Source organism: Thamnophis elegans, chromosome 14 (genome assembly GCF_009769535.1).
Source record: "Thamnophis elegans isolate rThaEle1 chromosome 14, rThaEle1.pri, whole genome shotgun sequence".
In the NCBI taxonomy this organism is placed as follows: domain Eukaryota; kingdom Metazoa; phylum Chordata; class Lepidosauria; order Squamata; family Colubridae; genus Thamnophis; species Thamnophis elegans.
The window spans coordinates 47,066,845-47,081,766 of record NC_045554.1 but is presented as its reverse complement, the minus strand read 5'-3'; positions in this window follow the sequence as shown (position 1 = coordinate 47,081,766).

Sequence of the window (14,922 nt, the reverse complement as noted above, 5' to 3'; positions counted from 1 at the left end):
GAGATCACAGGTCTTCTCCCAAGACCCCCATTTCTGGCATCGCAGAGATAGATGGGCTTTACCCGTGGAGGCTTTCCTGCCTAACTATTGCGAATAAAAATAAATTTATGCCATAAACACATCGGAGTCATATTGCTTCTATTAAAGATATACTGTTTCTGGAGTTGGAAGTTTCGATTTTCAAGGCACGCTTAATAGGCCCCGAGAGAATTCTTCCAGCGATTATTCCATTTTAAAGCATAATCGTGTTAGCTCCTTTCCCATTCATACTAAGCTTTCTATTTCAGCGACGCCCCTCCTCTTTAAAACTTACGGGAGTTCAGGTAGTCCCTCAACTTGCGACCAAGACGGAGCCCAGAATTGACGTTGCTAAGTGAGGCAGTTGATCGGTGAGCTTTGCCCCGTTTTGCGACTTTCCTTGGCGCGTTTTGTTAAGCGAATCGCTTGCCTTGGTTGAGTTAGTCACACGGATGTTAAGTGAATTTGGCTTCCCTGTTGACTTTGCTTGTCAGAGGGTCACAAAAGCAGGTCATGTGACCCCCCCCCAGGACACGGCAAACGTCATAAGTATGAAACAGTTGTCAAGCATCCGAATGTAAATGGCGTGGACCATGGGAATGCTACAAAGTTCCTAAGTGTAAACAAATGTCCATCAGTCACTTTTTTCATTGTTGTTGTAACTCAGAACCGTCAATAAATGAACTGTTGTAAGTCAATAGCAATAGCAATAGCAGTTATATACCGCTTCATAGGGCTTTCAGCCCTCTCTAAGCAGTTTACAGAGTCAGCATATCGCCCCCAACAACAATCCGGGTCCTCATTTTACCCACCTCGGAAGGATGGAAGGCTGAGTCAACCTTGAGCCGGTGAGATTTGAACAGCCAAACTGCAGAACTGCAGTCAGCTGAAGTAGCCTGCAGTGCTGCACTCTAACCACTGTGCCACCTCGGCACAGTGGTTAGAGTCACGAACTGCTTGTATTTGCAATAACCACTGCCCTAGTCTCTAACCTGGCCAGATCCTTTCACTCTTTATTACCCATCTCTGCCCTTGGATATAAGTTGCTATAACCCCTTTTCTTATAAAAGAACATTCTAAATGAACAGCAAAACAATGCTATTACTGATTTTGCGGGAAAGAGGGAAACAGATATATTAGGAAGAGTTAATTTCCTCTGAGGATGTTGCAATTGAGAGATGAAGCCTAAAGCCTCTGAAAGGCTGGGATGGAAACCATGGAAGGATTTCCACAAGGGTGGTGGTGGCCAGGGAACTTAGTTAATTAATTAGCAAGCAAGCATAGGTGCATCTTTAAAGAAAGCGGGGGTTGTCAAGCTATTTTCCAAAGCCCCCGAAGGCCAGACAAGGAACGATGGATGGAAACTGATCAAGGAGAGATTCAATCTAGAAATAAGGGGGAATTTTCGGACAGAGAGAACAATCAACCAATGGAACAGAAGTTGCCTTCGGAAGTTGTGGGAGCTTCATCATTGGAAGCTTTCAAAAAGAGACTGGACTGCCATCTGTCAGAAAATGGAGTAGGGTCTCCTTCTTGGGGGGGGGCTTGAACTAGATGACCTACAAGGTCCCTTCCAACTCTGTTAATCTGTATCTTTATAGTAGCTTGTTGCCTGTTTGTTTGAGAGAAAGGGAAAGGATGAAATGCAGGATGTTTTCTGTGGTTGCTGCCATTCTTCTTAAAATCTTAAAATAGTAAGGCTGTATGAGGGACACAGTGGCTCAGGGGCTAAGAGGCTGAGCTTGTCGATCAGAAGGTCGGCGGTTCGGCGGTTCGAATCCCTAGCACCACATTACGGAGTGAACTCCCGTTCCTTGTCCCAGCTTCTGGCAACCTGGCAGTTCGAAAGCACATTAAAAAAAAAAACGCAAGTGGAAAAATAGGAACCACCTTTGGTGGGAAGGAAACAGCATTCCATGCGCCTTTAGTATTGAGTCACGCCGGCCACATGACCATGGAAAGGTCTGGCTCTTCGGCTTAGAAATGGAGATGAGCACCGCCCTCTAGAGTCAGGAACAACTAGCACATATGTGCGAGGGGAGCCTCTACCTTTAAGGCTGTATGACTCAGGGTTTATTTCTATTTCATTATGCAGCTCCTTTGGTGCCCTCCATGTAGGCAGAGTCTGGGGTGAAAGGGAGTTGCTGACGTTAAAAGCCATCGTGAATATAATTCAGGAGGATAAAAAGGATCCTAAGAATTCAAACTCCGAACAAACGTCGCGCCAACAACTCAAAAAGCCAAGCGAACCGCATTATGTCGTTGTGTGCTGTGGGGACCGGATTGTTCCATGTGATGTGGTTTGCTTGCTTTGGCTTCGCATGTTGTCTAAGGTCAACCATTGTGATTTATTAGCTATGGTTTGTGGCTTGGTGGGGCTGGCAAAATCAGCTTGGCTGCTCTGAAGCTCAAAATCACCAAGAGATGGTTAAAAAAAAAAAAGGGAGAGTTAAAAAGGAGATTCTGGTCTCCGGCTCTCTTAACGTTTTTTTGTGAAACGGGGACTCCAAAGGAGGAGACAAAATTCCAGAGGTGGGGGGGTGGATTTCAGGGAACATCTGCTTCTACCCTTCAAGAAAAAAGACTTTGGCTGGTTTGTTGTGCAGGGGAAAGGAATCAGGCTTGTTTGTGTCCAAGAGTGACGTACAAGTCCAGCCAATGGGAGTTTATCAAGGGAGACGATTTCTCCTACTGTTTAGCCCTCTTCCAAAGCAACTGGAGGTACCCGGATGGGGAAAACCAGCTTGAAAGTAGATATTTGTCTAATGTTTAAGATGATTTCTGCAATCTTTATCTTTAATAGAAGGATTTCAGGAAGAAAGGTTTTCCTTTCCAAGATCAACATCCTCTTATCTATCTCTTATCTCCCTTATCTCTCTCTTTCTCTCTCTCTTTCATCTCTGTCTGTCCGTCCATCATTCCATCCATCCATCCATCCATCCATCCATCCATCCATCCATCCATCCATCCATCCATCCATCCATCTATCTATCTATCTATCTATCTATCTATCTATCTATCTATCTATCTATCTATATCATTATCTATCTATCAATCATCTATCTATCTATCATCTATCTATCATCTCTTCTATCTATCTATCTATCTATCTATCTATCTATCATCTATCTATCTATCTATCTAGTATCCATCTATCATCTGTCTGTCTGTCTGTCTGTCTATCTATCTATCTATCTATCTATCTATCTATCTATCATCCATCATCTGTCTGTCTGTCTGTCTGTCTATCTGTCTGTCTGTCTGTCTGTCTGTCTATCTATCTATCTATCTATCTATCTATCTATCTATCTATCTATCTATCTATCTATCTACCTACCTACCTACCTACCTACCTACCTATCTCATCTATCTATATAGTATCCATCTATCATCTGTCTGTCTGTCTGTCTGTCTATCTATCTATCTATCTATCTATCTATCTATCTATCTATCTATCTATCTATCTATCTATCTATCTATCTATCTAGAGATTTAGAGATTTTAGAGATTTTATTAATATTTGTAGGCCGCCCTTTTCCCTGAGGGGACTCAGGGCGGCTCACATAAAATCAGGGAGGGGGAATACAAAACAATGACGAAGACACATATAATAAAAGTAATAAGCAACATACATTCATCATTCGGGAGGGGCGGCTATCCTTGTCCCCAGGCCTGACGGGCTAGCCAGTTCTTAAGGGCAGTGCGGAAGGCCTGGACGGTGGCGAGGGTACGAATCTCCACGGGGAGTTCGTTCCAAAGGGTCGGGGCTACTACTGAGAAGGCCCTCCTCCTTGTGGTTGCCAGCCGGCACTGGCTGGCCGATGGAATACGGAGGAGGCCCAACCTGTGAGATATAATTGGTCGCAGGGAGGTAATTGGCAGAAGGCGGTCTCTCAAGTATCCAGATCCACTACCATGCAGGGCTTTATGGGTGACTAATAGCACCTTGAAGCGCATCCGGAGATCGACAGGTAGCCAACGCAGCTCGCGGAGGATAGGTGTTATGTGGGTGAACCGAGGTGCACCCACAATCACTCGCGCGGCCGCGTTCTTTACTAGCTGAAGTCGCCGGATGCTCCTCAAGGGCAGCCCCATGTAGAGCACATTGCAGTATTCCAGCCTAGAGGTCACAAGGGCCCGAGTGACTGTTGTGAGTGCCTCCCGATTCAGGTAGGGTCTATCTATCTATCTATCTATCTATCTATCTATCTATCTATCTATCTATCTATCTATCTATCTATCTATCATCTATCTATCATCTCTTCTATCTATCTATTTATCAATCTATCTATATCTATCTATCATCTCTTCTTTGTATCTATCTATCCATCCATCCATCCATCCATCCATCCATCCATCCATCCATCCATCCATCTATCTATCTATCTATCTATCTATCTATCTATCTATCTATCTATCTATCTATCTTATCCTTGACATTATATTCTTCACATAAACAACTCAAATTTCTTTGAATGTTGAGGACTAGGTTCTCTGTGAAGATGTCCTCTCTTAAAATGACAACTTGATGCACACGGGCATTGGTGTGACACTCCACTGCCTCCCCCATATATTCTTCATCCATCCTTCCTCCTCCTCCTCCTCCTCCTCCTCCTCCTCCTCCTCCTCCTCCTCCTCCTCCAATTCCAGTTTGAAGTCAAAGGTTATGTAAGGTGAGAAGAAGGAAAAGCAGGTATCCAAGTTGTCCAGCTTCTCATGATTGAAGTAGATTACTCCATGCCTCTAAATTAGAACGTCCTTTTGGCAGATAATCGTCCTGCTCGGTGCCCTCATCAAGCCTCTGTGACTCGTCTTGCCCTCTTCCCAAGGGGAGAGAGAAAAAGAGCCTCTCTTGCGTTCAGCTTGAGGCTAAATGCATTTCAAGTTCCTTGGAAAATTCTCAAGACTTTCCATCAAAGGAAGCTGGAGTTGCAGAGCCCTTGTATGCCTCTGACCCTGATCTAAATTTGCATTTCCTTTCGAGTTCTGATTCTTAAAAAAAAAACACCAAGAAGGGGGAAAAAAGTTCTTGATTTCTTTAATGGCCGTGAAAGCAAGCGATTGAGAACATTTGCAGAAGACAGGCCCTGAGCCAGGAAGAGGCTGTGGGGAAGAGCCCGCTTGCCAAGAGATTCCAGCCCAGGGTTCTGGATTGTAACCCAGCAGCTACTTAACAAGTCTTGGCTATCCATTCGGCAGAGCGTGCCAGTTGTTATAGGCAGCAATGATGCAAACTGGACTGTTTTTGGCAATGTGCTCTTAAACAGGGGAACAAAATTACCTATGTTTTGTTTCCCCACCACCACCACCACCAGCCTGGCCTCCATGTAGAATTCAAAGGATGCTACCAGCCTTCAAAGTCTGGTTGCTTCTTGCAAACGAGGCTGTTGGGAAGATTGGCGAGTCGCAGAGCCAGTCGGGAATTCATCATTTATTTTATCTAAAATTAACACAATGTTAATGTCACTCCAATCTCAGGACACAAACTCCGCTTAAGCTGGTGGCCAGCGGTGCTCTTAAGCATTTTTTCTTGGAGATTTCTCTTCCCAGAGAGCTTGCTTCTTTAGATTGGCTTCCAGATTTAGTCCATCTTCTTTGAGATCTCAGATACATACGCTACTGGCCAAATTTCCACGAAACCACAATAGAATTAGCATCCTCCTTTGCTTTGAAGCTGAGAAGGTCCTTCAAAAACCCATAGAGTGTCACAGTTTTGGGCTGGGTGTTAAGCTTATTTGATCATCCCTAGATATTAAAAAATCTCAGCTATGTCTATCCAACCACAATGAACTCAACTCAGAGGGAAAACTGTCATTGGGTGACATACCGGCTTTTAATGAAAGAATGATCTTCTCATCATTCCATTTTTATTTTAAAAGGCATCCTTGGTTACCGTCCAGCTAATCAATTGAATATACCCAGCTCCAGATTTGACAACAATAATCTGAACATGTTTTTGCCTTGTTCTGTCCATGCCTAATCAACCCGCCCTTTGTGGGGGGGGGGGGGGTTATGATAAATAAATGAAGAACATCTGCCTGGAGAAATTGTGACTATAATAATGCAATGTTGATGTGTTACTACTTCACGGAGGCCATTGCCGGGTTCTTAAAATAGACAGCTCTTGTTTATAAAAACTCCAACTTCATATCTTCTGGCAAGAAAGATTTCATTGGCAGTTTCCAGGAGTGACTGAGCTTCGAAGCAAGGACTCCAGAAACGGAGAAAACCGAGGATTAAAGCTTAAGATTTCCAGCTACAAATCATGGATGGAGACAGTGGCGGTTTCCTTGTTGGTCAACCAACTCTCTTAACGCTTCTGAGTGCCCGTCTACTGACAGTCACGATGGACACAACTTAGCTGGCCTTAAGATCCGTGCTTAAGAACATGAGTGCTGGCATGCTGAAAGACTTGTTTTGATCTGCTAAAGCTCACAAGATCGCATGCTAGAATTCGAAAATGTCTTGAACACTGAATCAGAGCACCATTACTTAAACATGAGCTATCAAACTTTACTAAAAGAAATATATATGTGTGGCCTTGCCTAACTGGCTAACCCTGCTATTTTTCTTGTGGGTACAGGTAATCCTTGATTTATGACCAATTGCTTAGCAACTCTTCAAAGTTACCCCCCTCCCCCCCAAAAAAGAAGGAATGTACAACTTGGTCAAAGTTTTGACATTCAACCATAAAATAACATTTGTGATTGTTGGCAGTGTCCTGCAGTCAAGCGATCACGTTTTATGATGGTTTGATCAAAAACTGGCACTTACTTCCAATTTATGGCAGAACGAACAGTGGGTTCGCTTAATGACAGCAGTTTTCAGTCAACCTCAGTTTCCTTTCTTACGATGGCTAGGTTCGCTTAACAACGGCTGCAAAAAAAAGAGAGAGGTAAAATTGGGTTGGTCATCTGACCAATCTGTTTAACAATCTTTACAATTGCTGTGGGCAGGGCCCATTATGGTTGAATTGAATTGAATTGAATTTATTAGATTTCTATGCCGCCCAATCCCGAAGGACTCGGTTATAACTCAGGGACTACCTAGCGCTGCATAACGGAGTGAGCTCCCGTGACTTGTCCCAGCTTCTGCCAACCTAGCAGTTCAAAAGCACGTAGAAATGCAAGTAGAAAAATAGGGGCCACCCTTGGTGGGAAGGGAACAGCGTTCCGTGCGCCTTCGGCATTGAGTCATGCCAGCCACATGGCCAGGAAGACATCTTCGGACAGCGCTGGCTCTTCGGCTTTGAAACGGAGATGAGCACTGCCCCCTAGAGTCAGGAACGACTAGCACGTATGCGTGAGGGCAGCCTTTACCTTTCCCTTACCTGTAGAATAGAGGTTCCAAACATAACTTGGCTTAGAAGTGACCACATGTGCTTCATCCTGCCCTTCAATACAAATGATGACAATCATTTCATGATAAGTAAGACCCCTACCAAGCATGATCTAGCTTTGGAGAAGATGATTCAGAGGTCCTCAGCCTTATCACTCATATCTTCCTCCCTGTGGCTGTCCCGCCCAACAATCAGTGGGTGGGACAACCCACCCCCTTGGCTTGGTCCTCTTCTCCTTCTTCCATCGACTCAGTGCAGCCAAGAGAACTTCCCAAGATGAGGTCATCTCCCCAACTTCTAGCCTCCTCTATAGCTTCCGGTAGATCAAGACTTGTGAGTGAAGAGAAACAGGATATTTTGAGGACCAGCCAACACAATGACCAAACAAACTCATGCAGATTCCATCTGGAAACGACCCACATGGCCCAAAACAGTTCCCTGTTATGTCCTTGAAACACATTTCCCCATTTTCCATTGCAAGTAGCAGCAGATGGAAACATTAACTCAACATTCCAGCCAAGACTGCAAGCACCTCCAGAAGATGAAATGTTTGAGGTCTCCAAAGAGGACGATTATGAAATACGCATCTGCAGAGGCCTTAGATGATCAGCATTGAGTTACCTAATTCACCCCCTCATTCATTTTAATGACACTCCAAGATAAATTAAATCAAACTTTGTTTGGATCATACCCCTTACAGTTTGTACCAGGTACAAAAGTGATCCAAGTACTCTGGTTTGAACTGTGAGGTCCTTGGTGCCTGAGTTTGGTGGTCTTCTTGCAGACATTTCATTACCGAACTAGGTAACGTCATCAGTGCTAGATGGGCTAGAAACATCCTCAAGAACACAACCAAGTTGAGGGAGCACCAAGGACCCCTCATAATATAGATTAAGCCACACAAAAAACCAATGAAAACTTCCCACTAAAAAACAGGATCTCCTCCAAACAAGGTTTCCTGAAGTAGCCCATTTCCAAAAGCATGTTCTTCTGTCTAGGACCATGTAGTTCCTCTGCACCTTATCAGAAAATCCATTCTTTTTCATTCAGCTGCCATGTCGGTGGCATGGCAAACCAGTGATCTCAGCCTTCAGCACGGCATTTTTGGAGGCTCAGCGGGCAAAGAGAATGTCAAATAGCATCCAAAATTAAATCAGAGTCCGAGGCAAAGGATTCCTCAAAGTTCCAATTTATTAAGAGAGCCATGTTGGCACATCTGGGAAAACCCGAATCTGAAAGCTTCCGAGTTTCCCCCACCCAGTTGAAAGTTCAAGATCCTTCCCCAACACATGGTCCAATCTTCCACTGCCACAAAGGCAGATTCCTCCTATCCAGTTCTGGCCAGGTGCAGAGACAAAGATGACCTTGAGTTTCTAAGAAGAATGTTATTATGGCTACATATCACCCAACTCCATATCCCATTTTCCCACAATAGAAAGTAGACAGTGTAAATTGTGGCAGGCCTGAAATCCAAAAGAAAAAATAGGGCTTGCAGACATGACAGAGACATCTTCGCCAGCTTCGTTGTTTTCCCAGCCATTGGTCAAGCACCGTGAACTTCGCCCAGGAACAGGAGCAGACTCCGTGATTCTGGCGTAGACCTGTAGTTACTTGCCAGGCTTCAGAGGTGAACAAGGGCCAGGAGAGAAGGCTGTTGAACAAGCGACTCTTGAAGCATGAAGACAAAGGCTGGGCTTAATTTTTCTTCTTCTTTTGCCTAGACATCAACCGGTCTTGATGATGCTTGCCTGTCTGGCATCATGCGAGCGAGCCCGTTTAGAGGAATTCGCCCTGGGTTCAGTTTCAGGGCACTGCACATTTCCCGACGAGGCCCCAATTTTAGTTCAGCACTCTCTGATTCCCAGGTTCTCCCAACGGGCTCCAGACAGTGGTTGCTGGGATGGGAAGAATTGCCGAGATGGGAGGACGGGGGCAGGATTGGCAATCCAAAGCACCCGGTCACACCTGTCTTTGATGTTGAACACCAGATGCATTTATTTTCTACATCTTCTCTATAAGAACCACGGTGGCGCAGTGGTTAGAGTGCAGTACTGCGGGCTACTTCTGCTGACTGCCTGCAATTCAGCAGTTCGAATCTCACCGCCTCGAGGTCACCTTGTCCTTCCGTCTTTCCGAGGTCCATAAAATGAGGAGCCAGATTGTTGGGGGCAATAGGCTGACTCTGGATACCGCTTAGAGAGCACCGTAAAGTAGTATATAAGTCTAAGGGCTATTGCTAGCGCTAGTACTACCTTCTGAGGTGGGGGGGGGGCGAGATTACACCCTACTGGTGGTCCTTGATTTATACTGACAACTGAACCGCAGACTTCCATCGCTATGCAAAACGTTGGTTAAGAGAGTTTTGCCCAGTTTTACGACCTTTCTTGCCAGAGTTGTGGCAAGTGAATCAATGCAGTTGTTCAGTGAATCATTTGCTTGTTAAGTGAATCAGGCATCCCTCGTTGTCTTTGAGGAGCCGAGGTGGCGCAGTGGTTAAATGCAGCACTGCAGGCTACTTCAGCTGACTGCAGTTCTGCAGTTCGGCTGTTCAAATCTCACCGGCTCAAGGTTGACTCAGCCTTCCATCCTTCCGAGGTGGGTAAAATGAGGACCCAGACTGTGGGGGCGATATGCTGACTCTGTAAACCGCTTAGAGAGGGCTGAAAGCCCTATGAAGCGGTATATAAGTCTAACTGCTATTGCTATTGCTTTGCTTGTCGGAAGTCAGCTGGGAAGGTTACAAATGGTGATCCCATTTCCCATCATGCCAGTTGCCAAGCGCCTGGATTTTGAACGCATGGCCCTGGGGATACTGCCACAGTCATAACAGCAAAGACCAATGGTGCACCACTTTTTCCAGTGCCGTTATAATTTTGAACAGTCACTAAATGAATGATTGTAAGCCAAGTGCTTCTTGTACAGTATCCCTAACAGAGGTGGGTTCCTACCAGTTCGCACCTATTCGGTAGAACCTGTTCGTCAAATCTACCGAACCGGTTAGAAGAGGTTCCACCAGTGGACCCGGAAAGCAGGCCACACCTACAGAAGAGGTTCCAACATTTTTTGAAACCCATCACTGGTCCTTGGATATGATTATTCTACACTATCATGCTCCTATTTATAAAACTCAGTGCCTCTGCGAAAGGTAAGGATGACGACTGCGTTGGTGGTGCAATCAGAACATTGCGTGTGTCGAAGTTGTTTTAACACAAACCAAAGATGCCTTTTAAAAAGTAAGTTTACATCCTATTCTTACACATCCCAGTGCTGTGTGGGAGGTAATTTAAGGTGGTTCTGACAAGTGTCGTCGGCATCTTCATATCCGGTCACATGGGCGGCAAGCCACTCCCATCCGGTCACATGGGCGGCAAGCCACTCCCACAAAGGAGGCCACACCCACAGAGTAGGTTTGAACAATTTTTGAAACCCACCACTGATCCCTAACCTGAAGGTCCTCCAGATCTCAAGGGTCTCCCCTCCCCAAAATCTCACGGTCTGCTCTCGGAGGAATTCTGGCGTTCCAACCCCATTGATTTGGAGAAACTACTTTGCATTCATACAGGACAGGGTGACCTGGGTCTCTTGCCTGATGCCGTATCCCCATCAGTGCCACTTTTCATTTAAATCACCGCAAGTTTCTAGCCCTTATGTTTCCAGGGACGGTTTCCGATATGGGCTTTCCATGTGGGAGTTCTTGGATCTGGTCTGTCTTAGATTTGTTTGGCCCTTTATCTGGCATGTTGATTGCAGCAGCTAAACACAAAATTTGGCTGCACAATGAAACCCGAAACGAGTTATCCCTTCAGTCTAATAGCTTTTCCCCTAATCTCAGCATCTTCCTAAACCAGGCCCACATGTGGATGGTATTTTTCCAGTGCATTCACAATTAAAGGCCAATTGCTAAAAAGGGCATGGACGTTGCCAGAGCTATTGGCACCCTCCGCTGCTCTTCGCTTTCTCTTTAAGGGCCAGAGGAACGAAGAGAATTTTGCTGAGCAAAATCCTCAGCTAACCCTCTAACCTAACAGATGATCTCTGTTTGATTCGGTTCCACAATGCAAGAAAACCCAAGGAATTTTTTTTTTTTTTTGCAGATAGCCAAGAGAAAAAACAGCTGCCACTCTTGCGATTGCCAGGGTTTCTAGGGGCAGGGAGTTCCAAAGATCAACTCTGCTGTAAAAGAACTGGATGGAAAAAGAAAATGGATGCACATTGCTTGTGGATACCGGTGAACTTGAGTAGCCACAGAGATGGATAAATTCACAGAAGGCAAATTTGCCAAGAGCTACTGATTTAGGGACGCATGGGCTCAGTGGCTAAGATGCTGAGCTTGTCAATTAGAAAGGTTGGCAGTTCGGCGGTTCGAACCCCTAGCGCCACGTAACGGAGTGAGCTCCCGTGACTTGTCCCATCTTCTGCCAACCTAGCAGTTCGAAAGCAAGTAAAAAAAAGGAAGTAGAAAAATAGGGACGACTTTTGGTGGGAAGATCACCGCGTTTCATGCACCTTCGGCGTTGAGTCACGCCGGCCACATGGAGACATCTTCGAACAGCGCTGGCTCTTCAGCTTTGAAACAGAGATGAGCACCGCCCCCTAGAGTCGGGAACGACTAGCCCATATATGCGAGGGGAACCTTTATCTTACTGATTTAGGAAACACAGTGTGGTATCCAGGGTGGGATTGCCTCTCCAAATATCCTTGGGTAGGGGTAAGTGAGCTGTAGGTCTGTCTGCTATTTGCAAACATTGAGAGGCCCCTGATTGGCTAGAGCAGTGTTTTCCAACCTTACCAGCTGTAACATGGGTGGACTTCTGCTCCCAAAATTCTCCAGCCAGCCTTGGATTAGAGCAGGGCTCACCAAACCTGGTCAATTTAAGACTTGTGGCGTTCAACCCCCCTGAATTCCTCAGCCACCCATGTATGGTAACTTTCTTAATAGATGGTGGGTATCCAATGAGCATAATATATCTTCACTTCAGCAAAGTTGGGGTGGGGGGAAAGAGCTCTCTGGGGAATTCTGGAAGTTGAGAGCCCGGAATCCTGCAACCATAAATGCATGCCATAAATCCAGGCCATAAATCCGGGCCATAAATGCAGGCCATAAATGCATGCCAGTTGCCAATTGCCAAGCACCCAAATTTTGATGACACTGGGCTGCTGCTGTGATGCTCCTAAGTACAAGGACTGGTTGTAACTCCCCCTTTTCCACGCTGGTGTAACCAAACCAATCGTTGAGAACTACCTGTGAGCCTCTTTTGGGGGTGGGGAGCTGCAGCGTCAAGGCTGCTATGCAGAATTACTTTTGCTCTGAAGAAGTGGGTGGCTTGTAGATATCATCCCCCTGTCTTAGATCTTTGAACTTTGATCCCATGTCCCGAAACATCTACCTCTATGGTCCCAACAGCAAGGACGTTGACCTTCCCTGCATCCCAGGGAGATGATTCAACCTGTAGAGTATCATCTCCATCCTGTGTGTCCCCCCCCCCCGAAGCTTAGTTGAAAAGGTTTTGGAGGTTTTGGAAACGCTGGTGGGGGTGGGGGTGGATGAAAAAGGGGGCCACCCTTTCAAATTGCAGGCACAGACATTTTGAATCGAATCTCCCCCCCCCCTCCCCACCGCCCTCCCCCCCCCAAGAAGTTTCTATTTTTATCTGCTGGGCTTGGAAGGTTGACACTAAACGTCAAGGCTACACTTCAATTTGTCTGCCTCCACCTCGTTTGTCAATCGGCAGGCAGCTTTTCGGTTGTCAAAGGCGGTAGGATCCATGCCGGAACATCGATCAAACGCCTGACGCAGGGAGGACTAACAGCTGCCCCGGGGAAGGCTCCTGTCAATGCCTGGATTAGGGGCCTCCGAGGAAAAGCAGGGGGGGGGGGAGAAAAACATCCTGGTTGAACTGATGTGTTGTTTTCCTTCTCCTCCCCCCCCCCAGGTCAACCAAAGAACCTCGCTCGGCATGGACTTCGAGGGAGGGAAACCCACGTCTTTCAGAGGTTGGATGGTGTCTCTCTGTGTGTTTGAGAATAGTCCTAAGCAAATTTGGGGTTTGTTTGGGGAGGGTTTGTTTTTTCTAGGAGGGGTCTTAGAATTATTAATCCCTGGATTGATTTGGGGAAGGGCTGGGATGCCAGGGTGGTGCGGGGAGGTCTTGTGGTCAGGAAGGTTTGGGTTGGAACATGGAGCTCCAGGGCTGGGGGGCTTTTTTTGATTGGGAGGGACTTGAGGGTGGAAGAGGTTTTTCAATTCTTTGCTCTCCTGTCCTTTAGAGGATGGGCGGATTTTCTCCACCTCTAATTTCCCATGTTAGTTTCTCCACATTTCACTGGCTGGCTGGTGGGTTAAGCCTTCCTTCCTTCCACCCTCCCTCCCTCCCTCCTTCCATCCATCCCTTTTTCCTACCTTCCTTCCTTTCTCCTTTCATTCATCCTTCCTTCCTTTCTTCCTCCTTCCTTCCTTCCTCCCTCCTTTCTCCTTCCCTGCCTCCCTCTCTTTTTCCTACCTTCCATCTTTTCTCCCTCCCTTTTTCCTACCTTCCTTCCTTTCTCCCTTCATTCATCCTTCCTTCCTTCCACCCATCCTCCTTCCCTCCCTCGCTTTCTCCCTCCCTGCCTCCCTTTCTTTTTCCTACCTTCATTCTTTTCTCCCTCCCTTTTTCCTATCTTCTTTCCTTTCTCCCTCCCTCCCTCCATCCCTTTTCATCCTTCCTTCCTCCCTTCCATTCATCCCTCCCTCCCTCCTTCCCCCTCCCTTCCTTTGTCCCTTTCTCCCTCCCTCCTTTTCTCCCTCCCTCCCTTCCTCCCTTTGTCCCTTTCTCCCTCCCTCCTTTTCTCCCTCCCTCCTTTTCTCCCTCCCTCCCTCCCTTTGTCCCTTTCTCCCTCCCTCCTTTTCTCCCTCCCTCCCTTTGTCCCTTTCTCCCTCCCTCCTTTTCTCCCTCCCTTCCTTGATTTTCCATTATGGCTTTCTGACTTTATGAAGACCCAAAACATTGGGAAGACGCTAGTTTGGAGAAAGTGGCCTTACAGGATCCTCACCTCGTGGCCCTCCTGCCCATTTTGGGGGAGGGGTGGGCTTGTCCTCTCTGCATAGTCTCTCACCTCCTGAACTCAATCTGGCTGCTCAGCCTTCAGATCCTATCGATGGGTGCGGTGGTCAGGGCATCCTGCCAGAAAGGATTACTGTCTCGTTGCAGCCCAAACGCCTGACATCCTTTCAAGCAGGCAGGCCTGTAAGGGATGCTGGGAGGGCTGATGCATGCCGTCATACGTGATATATGTAGCTTCCGCTCCTAGCCTTGCTGGGGTTTGCAAGTTAAAACGCCTCTATAGCTATTCTGGCTTCGGTTTGATTCTTGGGCCCTGCACAGTTCTCCCCTCACTCCATAGGACTTGGTCTCCTATAAAGACAAAGGCAGAGCCAGCAGCCTGATCCCTTGCCTGTAAATCACCTGATCCTGGAAGACCTTACTGGATCCATCACCTGCCTCTCCCATATTCTAGCTCTCTGTATTGTGACTGTGGGATTTGTTGGCCTTTCTCTGAGCTCCCACTTAAGTGACGGAGCTGAT